The sequence below is a fragment of the Lycorma delicatula genome, chromosome 1 (genome assembly GCF_047948215.1).
Source record: "Lycorma delicatula isolate Av1 chromosome 1, ASM4794821v1, whole genome shotgun sequence".
NCBI lineage: Eukaryota > Metazoa > Arthropoda > Insecta > Hemiptera > Fulgoridae > Lycorma > Lycorma delicatula.
This window is the reverse complement of record NC_134455.1, coordinates 92,573,113-92,591,702: the sequence shown is the minus strand read 5'-3', so window position 1 is coordinate 92,591,702 and position 18,590 is coordinate 92,573,113. Positions and strand designations below refer to the sequence as shown.

Genomic DNA, 18,590 nt, shown 5'->3' with positions numbered 1-18,590 from the left:
AAACCACCCTCTCCGCTACACTTAAGCTAACTCAAAATCTTAAATTAAAATGGTACAATTTAATTACATTAATTGACAACACGAAAAAAATAATGAATTTTGGTGAAAAGAAAATTAAAATCCAAACAACCCTTCGCTCGGTAGGTGCGAAAAACCATTCGGGTTAGTATTTATTAAATTCCAATCCAAGAAAAATAACTACAAAACTACACGATATAACTTCTTAAACTATTTGAAACGATCATAAGCTGTGGATTAAAACTGTGAAAATTATTTTTTAAATTACCAACACAAAATTTCGATTTTGTATTGTCGCTCTTCAATTTTTTCTAAATTTTCAAGGGTTGGAAACTTATTTTTTTTAAATGAGTTTATTAGGCTTGTAACACCTATTTGAAAGCCCTTTAAATGACAAGTAATTTGGTACAAATAAAATAAAAATTGGTTTACTACTATTGAAGTTATAATTAAAAATGCGTTTCTTTTTTTATTATGTTAGGATTTTTTTAGGTTATGTTGGAACACAGTGTTACTGACCCAAAGCATTAGATCTGAAATTGTCCGTTCTTATTAAAAAATACGGGTTTACGGTTTCTCCAGCATTGAAAAAACGTATCGATAAATACGGTATTATAACATCAGTTAAACATACGAAAAACTAACAATAAGATACCTACTTCTTTTTTGGTAACATGTTGAAAAGTTATTACCAGATAAACTAACGATTAAATATTTAAATTCATTAATTAATGAATGAATAATTTGTTAATCAAAAAATAAAGTTAAATCATTCATTAGTTAATTTTCGTAAGGTTTTTTGACGTGCGCTGCGTGGAGCCGTCCGGCTCACCACCTTTGCTCCGCTCTGCACTAATAGCAGCTAAAATAAAAATGTGAGCACGCACAACAAACCGATGCGCCATTCGTTTTCATGAAGAATTATATGTAAGCACAGACACATTTTTGAGAATTTAAAGAGTTTAATTTTCATAAATAAGAAAAACATCAGTATATCGTATGAGTGATACTGATTTCATGACAATTCGGAAAAATATCTTTCGGTATTGCATTATTTAGTAAACACGAAGGCTAACTTATTTTTTAGATGATGTTTCCATCGTACAAATCAAACAATTTTTCATTTCTCTTTTTCAATAATATAAATAAAGTATTTATAATAGTTAATTATCTTAAGATCGACAGAAATGATTTTTCTTTGGTTGTATGTTCTATTAATTTTAACATTATCTTTTTTTTATCAAAAACAACTTAACTTTAACGATTTTTTAAAACAATAGAAAAAACATTACTACAATATTATGGAAAAACCCTTTCAGAAAAAATCCGTGCTGTTGTGTAACTCGAATTACATTTGTCAATAAATCACTCAAAAAGACGAACATTCTGACAATACCAACCACGATTCACAAAATAAAAGGATAAAAAAGAAGAAAACAGTATTCTTTTATTTTTAGCGAATAGAACTGAAAACATACACGTCAATTAAGAAAGCGTTTTAGTTTAGGTGATAACTTACCGGCTGTTAAACGGAGATCACGTACTACTCGGAACGTATTACCAGAGAAAGAGTGAGAACAGAGCGGAAAGCCCAATCATATGCTAATAATGTCCATACAATATTTATGAACGACTGTATTTGAAATGCTAATTAAACGGTCTTTTAAACACGTCGAGGAGGAATAACCAGCCGTCTGAATCTTTACTTATAGCACGTAACGTCTCAATAAACACGTATCACGTTCCGATACGTTCTCCCTACATTAAGTTTGAAACCTTATAACACAGCAACCGTAATAAAATAACAATAATAATGCTACCGAACGTAAAACGTCATTAAATCGCTGGAAATTACGGTGAGGGGGGATTTTACATTTCAATGCCGGATACAAACTTTCAACGATACGGTATTACAATTGTAAACGTAAAAAGAATAAAATCACTTTATTAACCTGGAGGGACATATACGGTAAAGTACGACGAATATTATAAATACATGAAAACGGTAGTAAACGTTTTCCGACAATAATCTCCGCCCGATTCTTGAGTCGAATAAAGTTACTGGAATAAATATTGTCGATTAAAATATTTTCCTTCTTCAAGAATAACCAATGCTATAATAATAAGACACTCGTTAAAGAAGAGGTGATGATTTTACCAAAAAAGATATTTATTTTCAATAAATATATCACTTTTCAAAAAATTCAAAACCGAATGAAAAAACTGATGTGAACACTACATGACTTCCTTGTAAGCCTATTAGATTAAATACACACTTTTTTAAAACTACATAAAATTTTATTTCACTAATAACTTCTGATTTTTTCTTCTTATTTTTTTTTTTTAATGTTATTATTGAATTATTTATTGTAAAAGTTTTTTTACAATAAAAAACTTACAAATAAAAAAAGTTTTTTGCAATAAAAAACTCTTGTACGACCCAAATATTTCATTATTTAAAATTTCGATTGGCTATAACTCCGGAACCAATGAAAATAAGTACCACTTATAATATCGTTGAAATCTCTCAATGGGCTTATTACTGCAGTTAAAAAAGTCCAAAATTCAAATTTTTTGGATACATACGTACATACAGACGTCACGCAGAAACTAGTCAAAATGAATTCAGGGATGGTCAAAATGGATATTTCCGTTGAAATCTAAAACCAAATTTTCACGATCATAATATTGTCATTTTTACTTCCTTGTACGAAGTAAAAGGAAGTAAAAATGACAATTTAAAACAGACACACGAACATTAGTTTGTATTATTTATTTTTGTGTATATATATATATATATATGAAATAGAACATGGTTTTTTAATCAATTTCCAAAAAAAAAAATCAACCGCAAATGAATCTACTTCGACGATCTTTCATTTCTCACGGGAAATATCTCTGGTGTTCTCATTATAAGTTAACTCAACAGAAGAAATTTACATGATTTACATAAACGATTTAAAAACAATTTTAATTTGTTTTACCATCAGCGTTTAATACGTCCCGTAAGTCATTATTAAGTTACAAATGAAATTTTATTCTCACAGAATATTTAAATTTCAAGACGGCGAAAAGATGATGACCCCTTACAGCGCATATTTTTTAACTACAAAACAATCAGGGGACGCTAGCCTCCCTTAATTGACGCGAGGGAGATAATTCGTATATTTTAATTTAGTAGGAATTACACCAGAGTTGCACGTCACTTCAATCGTCTTGAGAAAAAAGTGCAGTAAAAGTAATTTATTAACAAAAACATTAACACTCATATTAAAACTAACAGATTTTGTAAAATACCCAGGGGATGTTCTACATCATCCAGAAGTCTTTTTTTTTTCTTTTTAGATTGAGTCTTTTAAAGTTACCTGTATGTAGTTGTGTGTAAAGTACTCAACGTAAAGACGTGTTTTAGTCCCTAACAGCAAATATTAAAAGGTAATGAAGAAATAAATATTAAAAGGTAGAAGAAACATATGAATTTAAGAAACAGATTGAAAACCTTTTATTTACATTCGAGTGTTACGCATTCCTTGAAAAGCGAATTATGGATATTCTTTTCGTAAATAATTATTTTTTTTAATTTTTGGTTTTTCTGGACGAAAAACGCTTCCGCGTTATCATCGCCCGGACACGATATATTTCTTGTAATAAACAAAGAAATATCACAGTAAATATCTATATTAAAATAATACAACGACTGTCTGCTTTACAGCAAATGGCTGAAACATACTACAGTAATTCAAATAAATGAATATAAACGGACGGCCGTAAGAAATCGTAAAGCATACGATAACATTTCATTATCCCGTATAATATTTCGCATCTTAGTCCCTAGGTTAAACTTGCTACGCAATGTTGCGTAAGAAATACATCCACAAGTCGGCACAGTCGGCAATCGCAGAGAGCACAACTGGTGCATCTGTTTGAGTCATATCCATGAGAGAGCCTAGTGTGCCCTATTCGCAAACGGCAAATAATAACCTTCTCTTGACGGTTATTTCTGCAAGAAGAGCTCCACGGTAAAACAGTGTTCTTTATTGGGTGAAATTTATTGTTCATGGTAGCATTCCAATCGCTATGCCACTCATCATGAACCACCTTTTTAGGAAGCAGACAAAGTCGTTAGAAGGGATACGATCGGTTAAAGGAGGCTGGAAATAAGCCTTCTTTGCCATACTATCTACGCGCTCATTGCCTGAAATTCCTATATGACTGGGGTTCCAGCAGAAGCTCACTGTTGTATTACGTCTACCCATTTGCTAAATGACACAATGAATCTCAAAGACAACAAGGTGTCTAGAGTACCACGCCATTAATCCCCTGAAGGGGACTCATGGAATCTGAGCAAACAAGAATACTATTTTGGGCTAATTATATGTAAGGCTCTATTAATGGCATACAGTTTTCCAACGAAAATCCTGGTGATGCTGGGAATGCCAAACATGTATGTTCTGTTGCCAACAGCAAAACCACAACCAACAGAATTAACGTATAATAATTTATAAGATGAACACAATGTCCAGGAATAAAAAATAAAATCATGGATGATTAATTAAACGACTGATATTACTGAATAAAACATAAAAACAATATTTTCAAGAGACCGAAAAAAATTGAAAATTAAATTTGTTTTAGGAAGAATAAATTGGAAAAAATAATGATATTAATGTATTCTGAATTATACTTTTTATAATTATACGAATAAATAATCATATAATATAATTATACTAAAAACTCAACTACATACTAAACAGTAGAGTGTAGTTGTAAATACTCAACTAACCTTTTGAGTACCCAAAATCCATTCATAATAATAATAAATATTAATGAAAAAACAAGCTAAAATAGATTAGTTTCCTTTAAAAAAAAAACATAATAATAATAGTAAATAAAAAACAACGTGAAATGACTGAACATTTTACCGAACAACAAAAATTGTTCAAGTACATCCTGTATTACCTTCAAGCACTGGAAACACCAAATTTTCTTAAATGGATATACTACAATATAGACGGACGTAAGGAACCGGAAACGGATACACTCGATACATTTCACAAATGTTTAATGTGACCTGCGTGCAGTTTTACGAAATGAAAGTAAAAAAATAAAAATAAAAACTCATATGAAAAAAATGATAGGCTTAATGATAATTTAAAACGTCTCCGGAATAATTTTAAGTTTTTTCGTTGAAAAATCTGCAATAAATAAAAAAACAGATAAAATCATAAAGGATAATGGGAAAAAGCTTTCTTCAAGAATAGACATCAATATTTTCTTTTTTTTCAATATCTGAATACACCAAATATTTTTTGTATTAATAGAAAATAATACAAATAGAAACGGAGAAAAAGAGATTATTTATATAAAATATCTTTTTTTCCGGTTTGTAAACCTACAATTATTCTTAAATATATAAACATATTTAAATAAAATGCATGAACATTTAAATTTACCGGCATGATTTTAGATAGCTTGATTTTAAGGAGGTTCAAACGTTTATTCTTAAATAGAATTTTAACTTTAACAGAACATAACATAAACTCCACTTTAAAGAATTTTCGGTTTTAAGCCCCCATATCTTTTTTTATTTTCCTTACTGAACTCTTATTAATTTGGGTCAATGGCAGGTTATTTACGAAATTTCAGTTTTCTAGGAAATTAAAAATAATAGTTATCGCAAACAAAAGATCAAAGAAAAAAGGTTAATTACAAAACGTAGTAACTTCCTGATAGGAATTAATAATTAATTCATATCTCACAAATTATAATACTCATAAGAAATACGTAATAAAATTTTTTTGGTCGGCATATTTATTATATCTTTGTTTCTAGGATGTTTGATGAAATAAGCGCGCTGGAGTTACGATATGGAAATCCGGTCGCTGCGCCTCTACCTCAAAACTATTTCTAAGACGTGAGTCGGTATAGCTTGATGGCTATGAACGAAGAAGCTGATTAACTATGAAAGTATATTAAAATCAAAAAGTACAAAATTCATAAATGTACAACGCGAAAGAAAAAAACATCGGGAAAATTTTTCTTTATTTAATTAATACTATTTTAAATAAAAAGGAAAAAATTAAACGTCACCAATGTTAACGTTTTAATAATTTTTTTCATATAACATGAACTCGGCTTACTCATAATTTATTACGGGCACGACAACCGATTTAATAGATTAATCTAATTCATAATTCGTTTCGGTCATAATTCAGCAATGAAAGTCTTAATAGCGAGCGAATGAATGTCATAGATTTACTCCTTGATTTCATCGACTTTTTATTAGTCACACCAGACAATGAATAATAAAATCCAAGGACTGCGGTTCAGTCACTCGATAACTTCTGCGTAAGCTAAGAAAAAAATGACCCCTATTAACACTTCACCACCATAATGAACAACACGTAATATTTCATCGAACGATTACTAACAGTTTCAGAAATATCTAAGCACGACAAAATTATACGCTAACCGATCGCATCATACGTTAACAGAGACCCGGGGTAAAAGATCTAAGGTAAAGATTTTCCAGCTTTTTAATAATTAAAAACAGTAATTAATTATTTTACTTAAAGCAGTAAATAAAATGATTATTTGTAAAAAAAAAAAAGTAAAAGCAAACTCTATATTCAAACTTGTAAATATTCGAATCCATTCTTTGGTTTCCAACTAAAATACAACACATAGGTGAGCGGGATGCTTTCTTCACAGGTATTGTCACTCGAATTATAAATCTACAGACAAAACTCACGAGTTAATTTGTTAACAAGGACTACAGAAATGGCACAAAATTCGTTTAAAATACGGTTTAATTTAATCGGTAGGCGTAATCCTGTTGCAAAAAATGCACCGCTTACTCATGCATACGTAAACCTCTCACAACGTCGAATTCCCGGGTCTTATTACCATTATTCAAACGAATCAGTAACAACATTTACTATACCGTTTAATTATGCCTCGTAGAATTTAGAGCTAGTGTGGACTATACTTTTAACAGGATGCTAGATGATGAAATAAAGCAACGCTATGTTTTTCGTGAATCGTCATATTTAACTTCTGGTCACCCTTGACATTTTGATTGAATTACAATAGTTACATTAAACTTAAGAACGTATGACACTTAAATCATAATTGAACTTGAACATTATCAAGAAACTATGAGTCCCCTTGGATTGAAATGAAAACACGACCGCACTGTTCGGGATTATTACGTAGGATGTCATATTAGATTAACTCGCCGGCCAGCACTAGTAGATGCTAGAGTGCAGCACCAACCGGCTCAACATGGAACGGAACAAGGCCACTTGTTTCTTTTAACTTATTTCACATTACAATAATATATATATATATATATACGATTAGTTTTATGTTGGCAGAGTTTTATTATAAGGTTCAGAAGGTCTCTTTTTCGGTTTAGGTTCCGGAACCACCGTAAGACATTACTTCAGAGGATGAATGAGGATGATATGTATGAATATGAATGAAGTGTAGTCTTAAAACTGTCTCAAGTCCACCGTTCCTAAGATGTGTAATTAATTGAAATCTAACCACCAAAGAACACCGGTATCCACGATCTAGTATTCAAGTCCGTATAAAAGTAACTGCCTTTACTAGGATTTGAACATTAAAATTCTCGACTTCGAAATCAGCTGATTTACGATGAGTTGTTAACCACTAGACTAGCCCGGTGGGCCAGGTTGAGGTCAAGGTTTACCCAACAAGGATTTCAAGTCCAGGATGGGCTTTTTGTGTAGCCACCAAAAAACAAAAAAAAATCATCGATATATCTTAGGGCGGAGCATCATTTGTTAAAGCGTAGAATTTCAAAGACTCAGTAACTCAAAATTCTTATCTTAATACGGATCCGATGAGGGATAGAATACTCCCGGGCAGGAAAGAATCAAAGTTAAAGAAAAGGGGGATAAAAAAGGGGGTAAAAAATGAATACCCTCCTATTAAGGTATTAATATCCTATTAATACCTTAATAGGAAGGTATTAATTTAGAACGATCTACCCACAGACAGACCACGAAACGAGACCAACAACCCCGGTCGAGGAAGTATGTTAAGCACCTCCACCCTCAGGGAGTGGGCATCCGTCCTGCCCACAACGATCAGGGAGATAGAGGCATTACGACTCAGGACGGAGCAGATAATTATTGAATAGATTTAGATTAGCGAATAGAATTAACTGAATAGATTTAGATTTTACCGATTTTAAATAGACCGGCAAAAATACACGCTCCTACAAAATGTTTTTTTCAACAGATACCATAAAGTCACTTAACATGAGGCGAAAGAATTCCTTATGGAAACCTTAGCAATATCGGCGTTTGAAAATATTCGTTTAACAAAAATTCTGTTCAATCAATTAATATGATGAAAACACGGACACTGAATTACAGACTAAAATTTTAAAAATAAAATTTACAAAATAAAAATACAGCTCAATGGAATATTAAATCAAAAGTTAATTTCAATTACAAGTTTTATAAAACAAGGTATCTGATGCTCAAAATAACTGATTAGGAAATCTTTAAACGAATAGGTTTATAATAGCTGCAAAACAAATTATTCGTTTCAAACGGAAAAAAAAAAACATATTTGTATTTATACTACAGCTCTTACTCTTAACAATACAATTTTCTTTATTAAATTAATATTAACGCTAATAAAAAATAAAAGTTTGTGAATTTAATTTTACGCTAAAAATTCTACTGTTCAAATTAAATCGGTTTGAGAAAACTTTAAGTTCAATACATACACATTTTTTATTCATTAAGAAGTTATCATGATTTCATCAGAGAAATCAACGGTTATACCTTAAATTCAACCGATAAATTAAGTTGACGGGATACAACTAATACCAAATAAAAAGAAACAACCACAAAACCAACTATTTTAGACTTGGAACGAGAAAAACTTTCGAATGTAACTAGCTATTAATGTTCTTAGCGCATCACTTAGAAAAGGAAAAGGGATTTTAATGATAAAAGATCCATGACAATGATGTAAGTATCCACAAAGGATGGGAACGTTCCCTTTCATAAATAGTTTGTCGGTATTTAATCGCTTTTATTAATTTAATTAAATATTAAAGGAAATAATTTTAACCGAATTTTCTCCTTGATAATAGATATCCAACAGGCCAGTCAATTATGCAAAAACGGTCGAAACCCATAAAAAATAGTAACAAAAAAATAATAATTTAGACAGCGGTGTTACATGACGCGATTAAAAAAAACGACCCGAGATAGGTTTTAGAAGGCAAATTTATTATTCACAACAATTTTACAATAACAGATTAGCAAGGTAAATTTATGACGGGCCATTAATTATAATTGTTTAACGTCAGTTTGCCTTCTTGTCCATTGTCCGTCACAGTATGACTAGTCGGGATGTAATTAACATATACGCTACAAGCAATTTTATTTTAACTTTAAGAGTTAATGGTAATAGAGAATAAATTATCTAATTACACTACAACAGCCTAAAGAATGTACCGGAGTAATTCGCAAACAACATTATATATATATATATATATATATATATATATATATATATATATAAGGAGTCGGTGTGTCAAAGCCACGTGTTAAAAGAAATTTATATTTCTCTTTATCTCATATACATCAAATGTGTTTATATTCTATACATCTTCGAATCCGTAAGCAAGATGAATTTGGCTGAATAAAAAAACAATAATGGTAACCCTTTTGCAAGAGGTAACGAAAAATAATAAACGACTTAATACTCAAAAGCATAAGACCCCTACAAGACTTAGTGTATAAAAAAACGACGTACAACAAGCAATGTACGAATACAAATAATCGTACATTACAACATTACAGTTACATATATGCTAGGTGCCCTACAAACAAATTAAACTGACGCTCACTGAAAATTTGTACGTCCGATATGTACAGATGCGATCTGACAGGATAAATCAAAATCTATGTTTGTAAGTCTTTAGATTCTGCGAAATTAAAATTTTTTTTCTAGAAATTTGTCAACAAGTAAAAAATGAACACTTTTACCATAAATTCGAATTGAGTATGGGTGAGTTGTCTTCACTCTTTACTGTTGTAAAACTTTTAAAGCTCGACAACAGAGAAGAGACAAGAAATGTTCTAGAAATTTTCAAGAAAACTTCCAATGAAAATCGAACTAAAAAGCTAACACGCCCGTTGCACAATTGCAAAAAGACATAATTCATAGGATTAGCAAATATATTCCCACATAGCTAGTTGACATAATATCGTGTAAAGCGAGAAGTCATTCCGCAGCTTATTCATGATTAAATCATTACGTCTCATCGATGGCCCATAGGTTCTCTTGGTGAAGTCCACGGAAGAAAATTGCGTTTATCAACTCAAGGATTAGCTTTCTAGCGGTTACATAATAATCCTTTATACGACTGAAGTGCCTACAGAATAAACGCAGATTTCCTGACATTTCCTAAAAAAAAAAGTACTAAACCCAAAATTTTCGTAAAATTACTTAAAAATACATTCAAAGTATGAAGAATATGAGAAATTGACTGGAATTCGATTCATCTAAATATACACAGCCGCAATAAAATGTTCCAACAGAGACGAAAGTACTGAGCAAAGCTTCAACAGAGTCAAGTACAAAGTTATGACCTAAACAGAAAACGATTTTATCCAGATAAAAACTAACACTAGGCGCTTCCCGCTGTTTCGATACAAACGGATATTGAACATTTTTTTCTATTAAGATGAACACGCTAAAACGAAACCAATATTTAAACATAAGCATCCTGGATACCGATTCCTAGTAAAATGATGGATTCTTGACATGATACAACGACCACAAAGAAAAATTATTAAAAATTCTCGACAAAAATCAATCATTAGGTCTAATCGAAATTACGTTTACATGATATCACTTTAATTCATAAAAAGGAAGCATTAAGACGGTAACAGGCGTGTCAGTTAACAAAAAGGATGCCGGTTAATTAATTTCGATCAAACGATGATTGATTGCCGACACTTATCTGATTATGAACGTAACCGAAACGATTAATTAGATTTTCATCAATTTAGAAGGGTAAGCTGACGTCGGTCTGCCCTTGGGTACCGATTAATGATTCTTTCTTGGGAATTAACATCGACTTCGGTTATTATGTAGGTAAAATAAATAAATAAACGTATGCGCTCTAATCCTAACAAGGCGCCCGACAATACACCTAACCTACAGATTGCGTAGCCCGGTAATAATTAAAGAAAAATCATTACAACGGCCAAGGACTAATTCCTCACGAAAATTTCAGTATGAAAAGTATTCTTTAACAAAATCAAGGTTGACATAATCAAGCGAATCGTTTAAATATTACAAATCTTACACTGAAATTTGTTTTACGTAATAATTTGGGCGAATAAGTAGAACGGGTATTATCGCCCTAACACCAAAATAAGAATAAAGGTGAACAGAAATTTACAATTCCAGAAGTGATACGGGTTATCATCATTCCGTACTTAATATTAAAAAATATTAAGCAGGAGAGCAGGAGGGTGATCGACGAGGATATCGGTGATATTATATATGTTCTGCCGAATTAGTAACAAGAATCGATTATTGTTACAAATATCGGTTCTTGTCAATCAAATACACGTAATACTGTGTATTTTATTGCTATTTTTTAAATTAAATAAATTATAATTCGTTCGCGGTAAAAATAAATATGCAATTCATTAGAATAAAAAATTAATTACAATTCGTTAAATTAATACCGGTAAAAGAGCGTGAACGTAAACTCAACAGACAATATGATAGAGAGTGAAATAATAAATATTAAACAGATAAACAATCAGATCAGTCGTTAAGTCACGTAATTCTCACACTCCCCGAGATTAAGCTATACGGATTAGGTTATATAGGCGACGATTCACTGAATGAATCCGATCTTTACGATAAATTAGTCTACAAGCTTTATTCCGGTTCAGATAATGAAGTATAGAAATGAAACGACTCAATTATGGACCATCACAAACACCACTGGCTACCGACTTGATCCCGAGGAGAATAATTTACATCGGATACAAATAACCCGAAATCTCTTCCCGTAAACCGGAAAAGCTGCTTCTTCAGATTTTATAGTTCTACGATTACAGAGCGGTTCGTAACGAACATTTTTATCTTTGTTCGGTCTGGTATCGTTAATAATACCGGGAGCCTCACACGTTTCTCTCGCTACGGCGTTATACAAAATAAAGAGTCCATCACAGTACAGTAAATGAAAGGTTCTCTCCATCGATAAAAGAGATTCCGGATCGATAACCGAGAATAATAAATATTACATTAAACGGTTACACGAATGACTGTTAAATATCGTACTTAAAAACACACGATAAAAAATTAATCTTCCAAGAAAAACTGCGACATTACGAATACGGTACAGTTGTTTTGTCTTTAGTCGCGCAGTACTTACTGTACACATACTTACTGATGTAGCGTAACCTCATGTCATGTCCGTCGTAGGTTGCCAAGCACGTGCACCACGCCGTCTTTGTCAGAGTTGCGGCCTCCCTTTGCATTCAAATATAGCGAATTAGCGGCTGCTTGTGAGGTGAGACAGCCGGCCGACCTCTGATGCTTCTTCTATTTTCGTTTAACAGAAGATATATTAACATAACACAATCGGCGCCAATTTAAAAGAAGAAAAAATGAAACACGAATTCTATACGTTTTATTTTTAATAGAGGTAAAGAAACTTAAAACGGTTTTCATTCGACGCATTATAAATTGCGATAATAAATTTTGCAGTTATTCTAAAAGTTGAATATATTACAGACGATAATTCATAAACCGTTTTTTTCCCTACAAAATATTATTTATTTAAATCCGATAAACGAAAAGGAAAATATATTAAATAAATAATTAAACCGGTGAACGTAAACCATAACGTTCAGCATTATTAAGATTTTTTCTTTTAATTTCTAGATACAACTTCACGGATGAAAATTACACAAAAAAGTTGTAACGTGTTGTATAAGTTCTCTGCAATAAGCGCTACAAACCAACAAAACGCTGCTACTATGCGTTGTTAGCGTTCACTTCGCTGTTTCGCTTGATGTAATTTGTTATCGTTAGTAAAAATCAAACGCGACGCAGCTCTAAAATTACTTAAATTTAAAATATGTTAAAGATGTAAGAATGAATTTTATAGAAGATTATCTCTTCTTTTCAACGGGTGAGAAATGCGTAAAAAAACAAAAAAGACGGGTTTTCTAAAAACACTGTTTCACATCGCCGCACGAATTTTGTTAATACAGAGTTCAGGGCCAAAAGTAAAAGAAAAAAAATAATAACAATTATATCAAAACAAGTTAATATAATTTTTTTTTTTTTTTAATACAGAAACTTACCAAATTTTAATGTAGGTTAGCCAAATTCAATCTGTGCACGTTCTGTAACTCAGAAGACAGACGTACCAGGTTTTAGAAGCATCTGTGGCGTTATTAGACAAACGCAGCTTCAACAATTCTCTGTTTAAAATTGTCCAAATCTACACCTTTTATTTGGTACATACAACTTTTAATAAATTCCAAAGCAAAATTTCCGGCCTCGGAAATGAGGAGGTTTAGTCGGTAACCGAACCCTGAGGCATCCCCGCGTTCATGTTGAAGTTGTGGTAACCTCCCCCCGTCCGAGCTGTCACTCTCCTTTCGTGCAGACAGCTGTTAAGGACAGCCCTAAGGTAGATGCTGACACGTTTTTGTTCGAGGGCCTCTCTGACCTTCTTCCAGGGGACGCTATTAAAGGCATTCCTGACGTCGAGTAGTATTACCATTGGGATGCGTCGTCGACGCCAGGTGCCTGCTGCCTTGTGCTTGGCCCAGGAGGTCACTCATGCGATGGCATCCATTGTGGACCTTCCGCCGACGAACTCATATTGGTTGCGCGAGAAGCCCCCTACTGTAGCCTGCAGGAATCTAAGGAACAGCGAAGTTTTCAAGCAAGTTCTCTGTGGTACGTGTGTCCTGTCATAATGGGCTCCATAAAAAAAGACGGGCCGACAATGCCATTTTTATGCAATCCTAACCTCTTTTTCCTGTTTTAGCCTCCACTAATTACCGTTCAGATAATACTTCAGAGGATGAATGAGGATGATATGTATGACTGTAAATGAAGTGTATAGTCTTGTACAGTTTCAGTTCGACCATTCCTGAGATGTGTGGTTAATTGAAACCCAACCACAAAGAACACCGGTATCCACGATCTAGTATTCAAATCCGTGTAAAAATAACTGACTTTACTAGGACTTGAACGCTGGAACTCTCGACTTCTAAATCAGCTGATTTGGGAAGACACGTTCTATGCAGTCCTAACCAGACATTCATTTGCGGTGTGTCCCTTTTATTTTCGATTACTGTTTGGGGGTTTTGAGTATTCCAAATTGGACAACTGGGTGTGTTAACTTTGTCGCACGTACGAAAGGTTGCCTCATTTCTAAACGTACGAAGATAATTAGGACTGTTTTCGACACGGTGTATTACCTCTGCAGCAAATGATATCGTAGGTGGCGATCATTTGTTTAATGAGATGAAGTAGTTGTAACTTACGCGCTCGCAAACGGAGCCGCCTATGAGCAATGTTGTGAACAGTGGAACGAGGAATTTGCAGTCCCTAACCAGCCCGCCTAATTGACTTTCCAGGAGTGGCAGTGAATGCATGGTGTGCACGATCCACAGTCTCGTCACTAACTGAAGCTTTTGGACGATTTTCAGTTTGTTTGGAACCAAGCTTCCAGTTTCTCTTAAAGTCATAATCAGCTGACAAAAAAGACTTGGATGTAGGAGGATCGATTCCATTCAATTCGTACACTTCGTTGAACAAGTGTAACTGATTGAAATTTCGCTAACTAAAGCACGAACTGAACCTTCTGTTGCGAGGTCTACATCTCGACTGACCACAACTGTATTGTGAGTCGGCTTGCCTGCGCATGCGTAATCCGTTGATCTTGAGAGTATCCAGAACAAACCTTAGAGATATTTCCTGTCGATTGAGCCTACATTTAATAGATTAGGACGACTGGTTTTCTAATATAGGCCATTACTTTTGAATACCTTTAGCTCGGGCATCCTGTATTAAGCTACGAGAATTAATCTACTGATAGATGATGCAGTATTTAGCTGACCTAATAGTTTATTTCTACATAAACTCTTAAATATTTTTAACTAATTGATCTCCACGATGAGAAAATTTAATAGCAAATATATTAAAAAGAGCATAATAATACCACTTAGACGCTGTCTTAAGTCCGTAAGTAAAAGCTGAGGACAAATTTCTCAATCGACCTGCAAGGTTTTGTATTTCCAAAATGAGATTAAAAATAGAATTTTCAATACTAATTTCAAATAAGCCGTTCTGTGGTACAATTAAACCGATCAGTATACTCAAACAAAGAATACCCAGTATTTTCGAGAATTGCAAATAGATTTTTATTGGCGTGAATAAAAAAAATTTAGTTAACACAACTGCATAAAATGTTTAAGCCGTTAACAATAAATTTAAAATTTACATATACCTAAAATGGCCCACATTATAAATAATAACTACGAAAATAAAAAATAAGTTTTATCCTTGCAACTCTCAGTTATATATATTTTCAAATATTATATAAAAAAATAAAAATAATCCGCCAAATGTGTATTTGCAAATGACATTAACAAAGAGTTCCATAGCCGGAATCAGTTCTACGATGTTTTCAGGAATTCACAATTTCATTTTAGGAAATAAAAATTTAAAATTTATGAAAATTCATACACTTTAGGGGGAAAAAGAAACAAAACTTCAAACTTTATATATATAAAAAATTATATAATAATTTAATATAATATAAATATTTAACATAACAGTACGTACAGTGCTATCAATAAAGGACTTTTGAATGATAAGGTAATGGTTAGAAAAAATAAAAATTCCAGTTTTACTAGTTTTCATAATGAATTAATACCAAAAAGGGGAAAATAATATAAGTCTTTTCCAATAGTAAAAGCAACCAAATCAAACATCCTAGTCAAATATTTACTAATTGTGCGCGATTATAGAGTTAATAGTGCGCGTTTAACGATAGTTTCAAATCAATAACGGTTGTATGTGAAATGATTTGACACTAATCTCTTCAAAAACGGCACGGTCATTCTAAAAAAATAATAAACCCCCAGTGCCAGGTTTATTAAGGAAAGAGTGAAATTCGAATCGATTTTTCGTAACATTCTTCCGTAAAAATAATATATTTCTGAATATCACCATGCCAACCACCTAAAAAGCGGCTGACAATGGTGTCACAGCTGATATAGTTAGCACACCAGCTTATTTTTTTTTCCAGTTAAATGACAAAAAATTCCTATAAATTACAAAGTAAAAAATAAATTAAAATAATGCAAAACAAGTAATAAGATCTCTGAAAATTATTTTAAAATCTGCAGTAATGATGAAAATCTAAAAACTACCTTAATTAATATATCCTGAAAAAAATCCTTTCAATAATTATTTTTTTTCAATTAGTGTATACCTTCGGAACTATCTGGCAGAAATAGACCATTACTAGTACTAGTTAAATACCGTCAATTTTCCACATTTGTTTACTTTTTTCTTCCGATTTAGTTCATCAAATTTAATTAACTAATTACAAAAGTCCAAATATACTAAAAACAAAATAAATGTAACGTCTTAGAACATAAAATAAACTTTATTTTTATAACGTTTCATAATTTTAAAACCTCCGAAAAGAAAATAAAACCATAAGATTTATATTTTAATTATAATCCTTTTATCAGAAAAGTTTAATTACAAAATGAATTAATAGTAATAATTCTGTTACAAATTATATTTCATTCTTTTTTCCCCAGAAAACCTTTTTTTCCCATTTCAATAATTTATAAAAAGTGTGTCAAAACTTCCCTTTTTGAAGAACTGTGTTGTGCGTTATTGTGCTATCCGGTCCGGGGGTGAGGGAAGATATAAAAAAAAAAGAAAAAAGAAAATGATAATATCATTACAATAAACTAAGAATGGTAAAGAATTCTCACTGAAAAGTACCGTAACATTAAAATGAATAAGTGAACTACATTCATCTATTAATCGGCCGAACAGCTACACGGCTTTGAATAAATTAAGCAATTTATGATCATCCTTTTCTGATTTTTAAAAACAAACTGTACACTGTATGACACTGTACACTGTATAATATTGTAATTGATATAAAGTTACATATTTTTTACAGACATAACATTTACAGTTTTTCCTTTAACAATACGAATCATAACGATAATTTATATATATATATATATATATATATATATATATATATATATATATATATAGATCTCTGTGTTTGTTCAATATTAAATTAAACATATATTTGTTTGTAAAATTAAATTTAGTTTGGAAAAAATACCAAACTTAATTTCAACCTTAACCTAAACTAAAATTACAGAATATATATACGTGCATATATTCTCGTATTATATTATGGTAATAATGAAAGGATTGCTAAGGAGAGTTACATCCACTACTCAGCACTCTGTGTATGTAATTGTGTAATTAGAGTAATGCTTATGCTTGGCAAAGTAATATTATCATCTGGATATCACAATGAGGGTGTTGCATCACGAAAACTCGTGACCTTATATTTTATTAACTTGTGGTCGTTGTGTATTGAAAAATTAAACATTTTCCGTGCTTCTCCAATATCGCAACCACTTTACTTAGGTCATTATTATTATACAATGTAATATATACATATAAATAAATATATATATATATATATAAACTAGTATGATTTAGATCCAGGAAAGAAAAATAATAATTTCAATAAAATGAAATTCGATACAATATGTAGGATATACTGCAATAAAAATTCCGAGGTTACCGAAATATCATAAAGGATTTAGTTACCAGCGACCACCTTTTTGCAATAAAGACGCAGGAACATGCTATGTTTTTAGTTTTAATGGTAAATAAATCGCACTGGTTGTAGGATTACAATGAAATAAATAGAAAAAAAAACATTGTAAGCAGCTGCATACAAAGACAAAAAAAAGAAACATCGCTTATATAAGTTCATTACATTTTTGCCAACGAGTTTGAAATTAATTACTCCGACGCATTAGAGTAATTAACGAAATCATTGATGGTCATATTTTAGTTCCCGATTACTTTTCTGTAAACCTACACAAATTTATTTTCAGAAAAGAAATCAACAGAAAAAACTACGCTTTCTAGAATAATAACTCGATTATACACCTGAGTGGACTGGCTAATCGGTTATCTTTTTTTCTTTATATTACTGGCCTAGTGTGGCTGCTTTTAAACGAACTTTTTTTTTACAATAGACTTTTTTTTCTAAGCAACAGCTATATCAGTCAGCAGTTATTTATTAAATTTAAAAAAAAAATGGAATGCTAGTATAGATAATGTAAAAAAAAAAAAAAAAAAAAAAAAAATGAATAAAGGAATAAAAAACATTCAAATTACTTGTTAAGAGATATTTGCTAACAAAAATGCGATGAAACATTTCGCACCTGTATAGTAACTTTCGTAAG

The 18,590-nt window shown here is 31.7% G+C and overlaps 1 protein-coding gene across 4 annotated transcripts in view; it reads right to left on the bottom strand.

Moving 5' to 3' along the window:
• The window catches only part of twin (CCR4-NOT transcription complex subunit 6-like twin), a 654,848-nt gene that overhangs the window by 215,653 nt on the left and 420,605 nt on the right, over positions 1 to 18,590 (bottom strand). The window contains exon 1 of one of the 4 annotated variants that reach the window (XM_075357850.1): positions 1,538 to 1,699. The exons of the other annotated variants lie outside the window; for them this stretch is intronic. The gene's annotated coding sequence lies outside the window, so the exon portion shown is untranslated. Of the gene's footprint in view, positions 1 to 1,537; positions 1,700 to 18,590 lie in introns of those variants that run through there. 4 annotated transcript variants of the gene reach the window in all.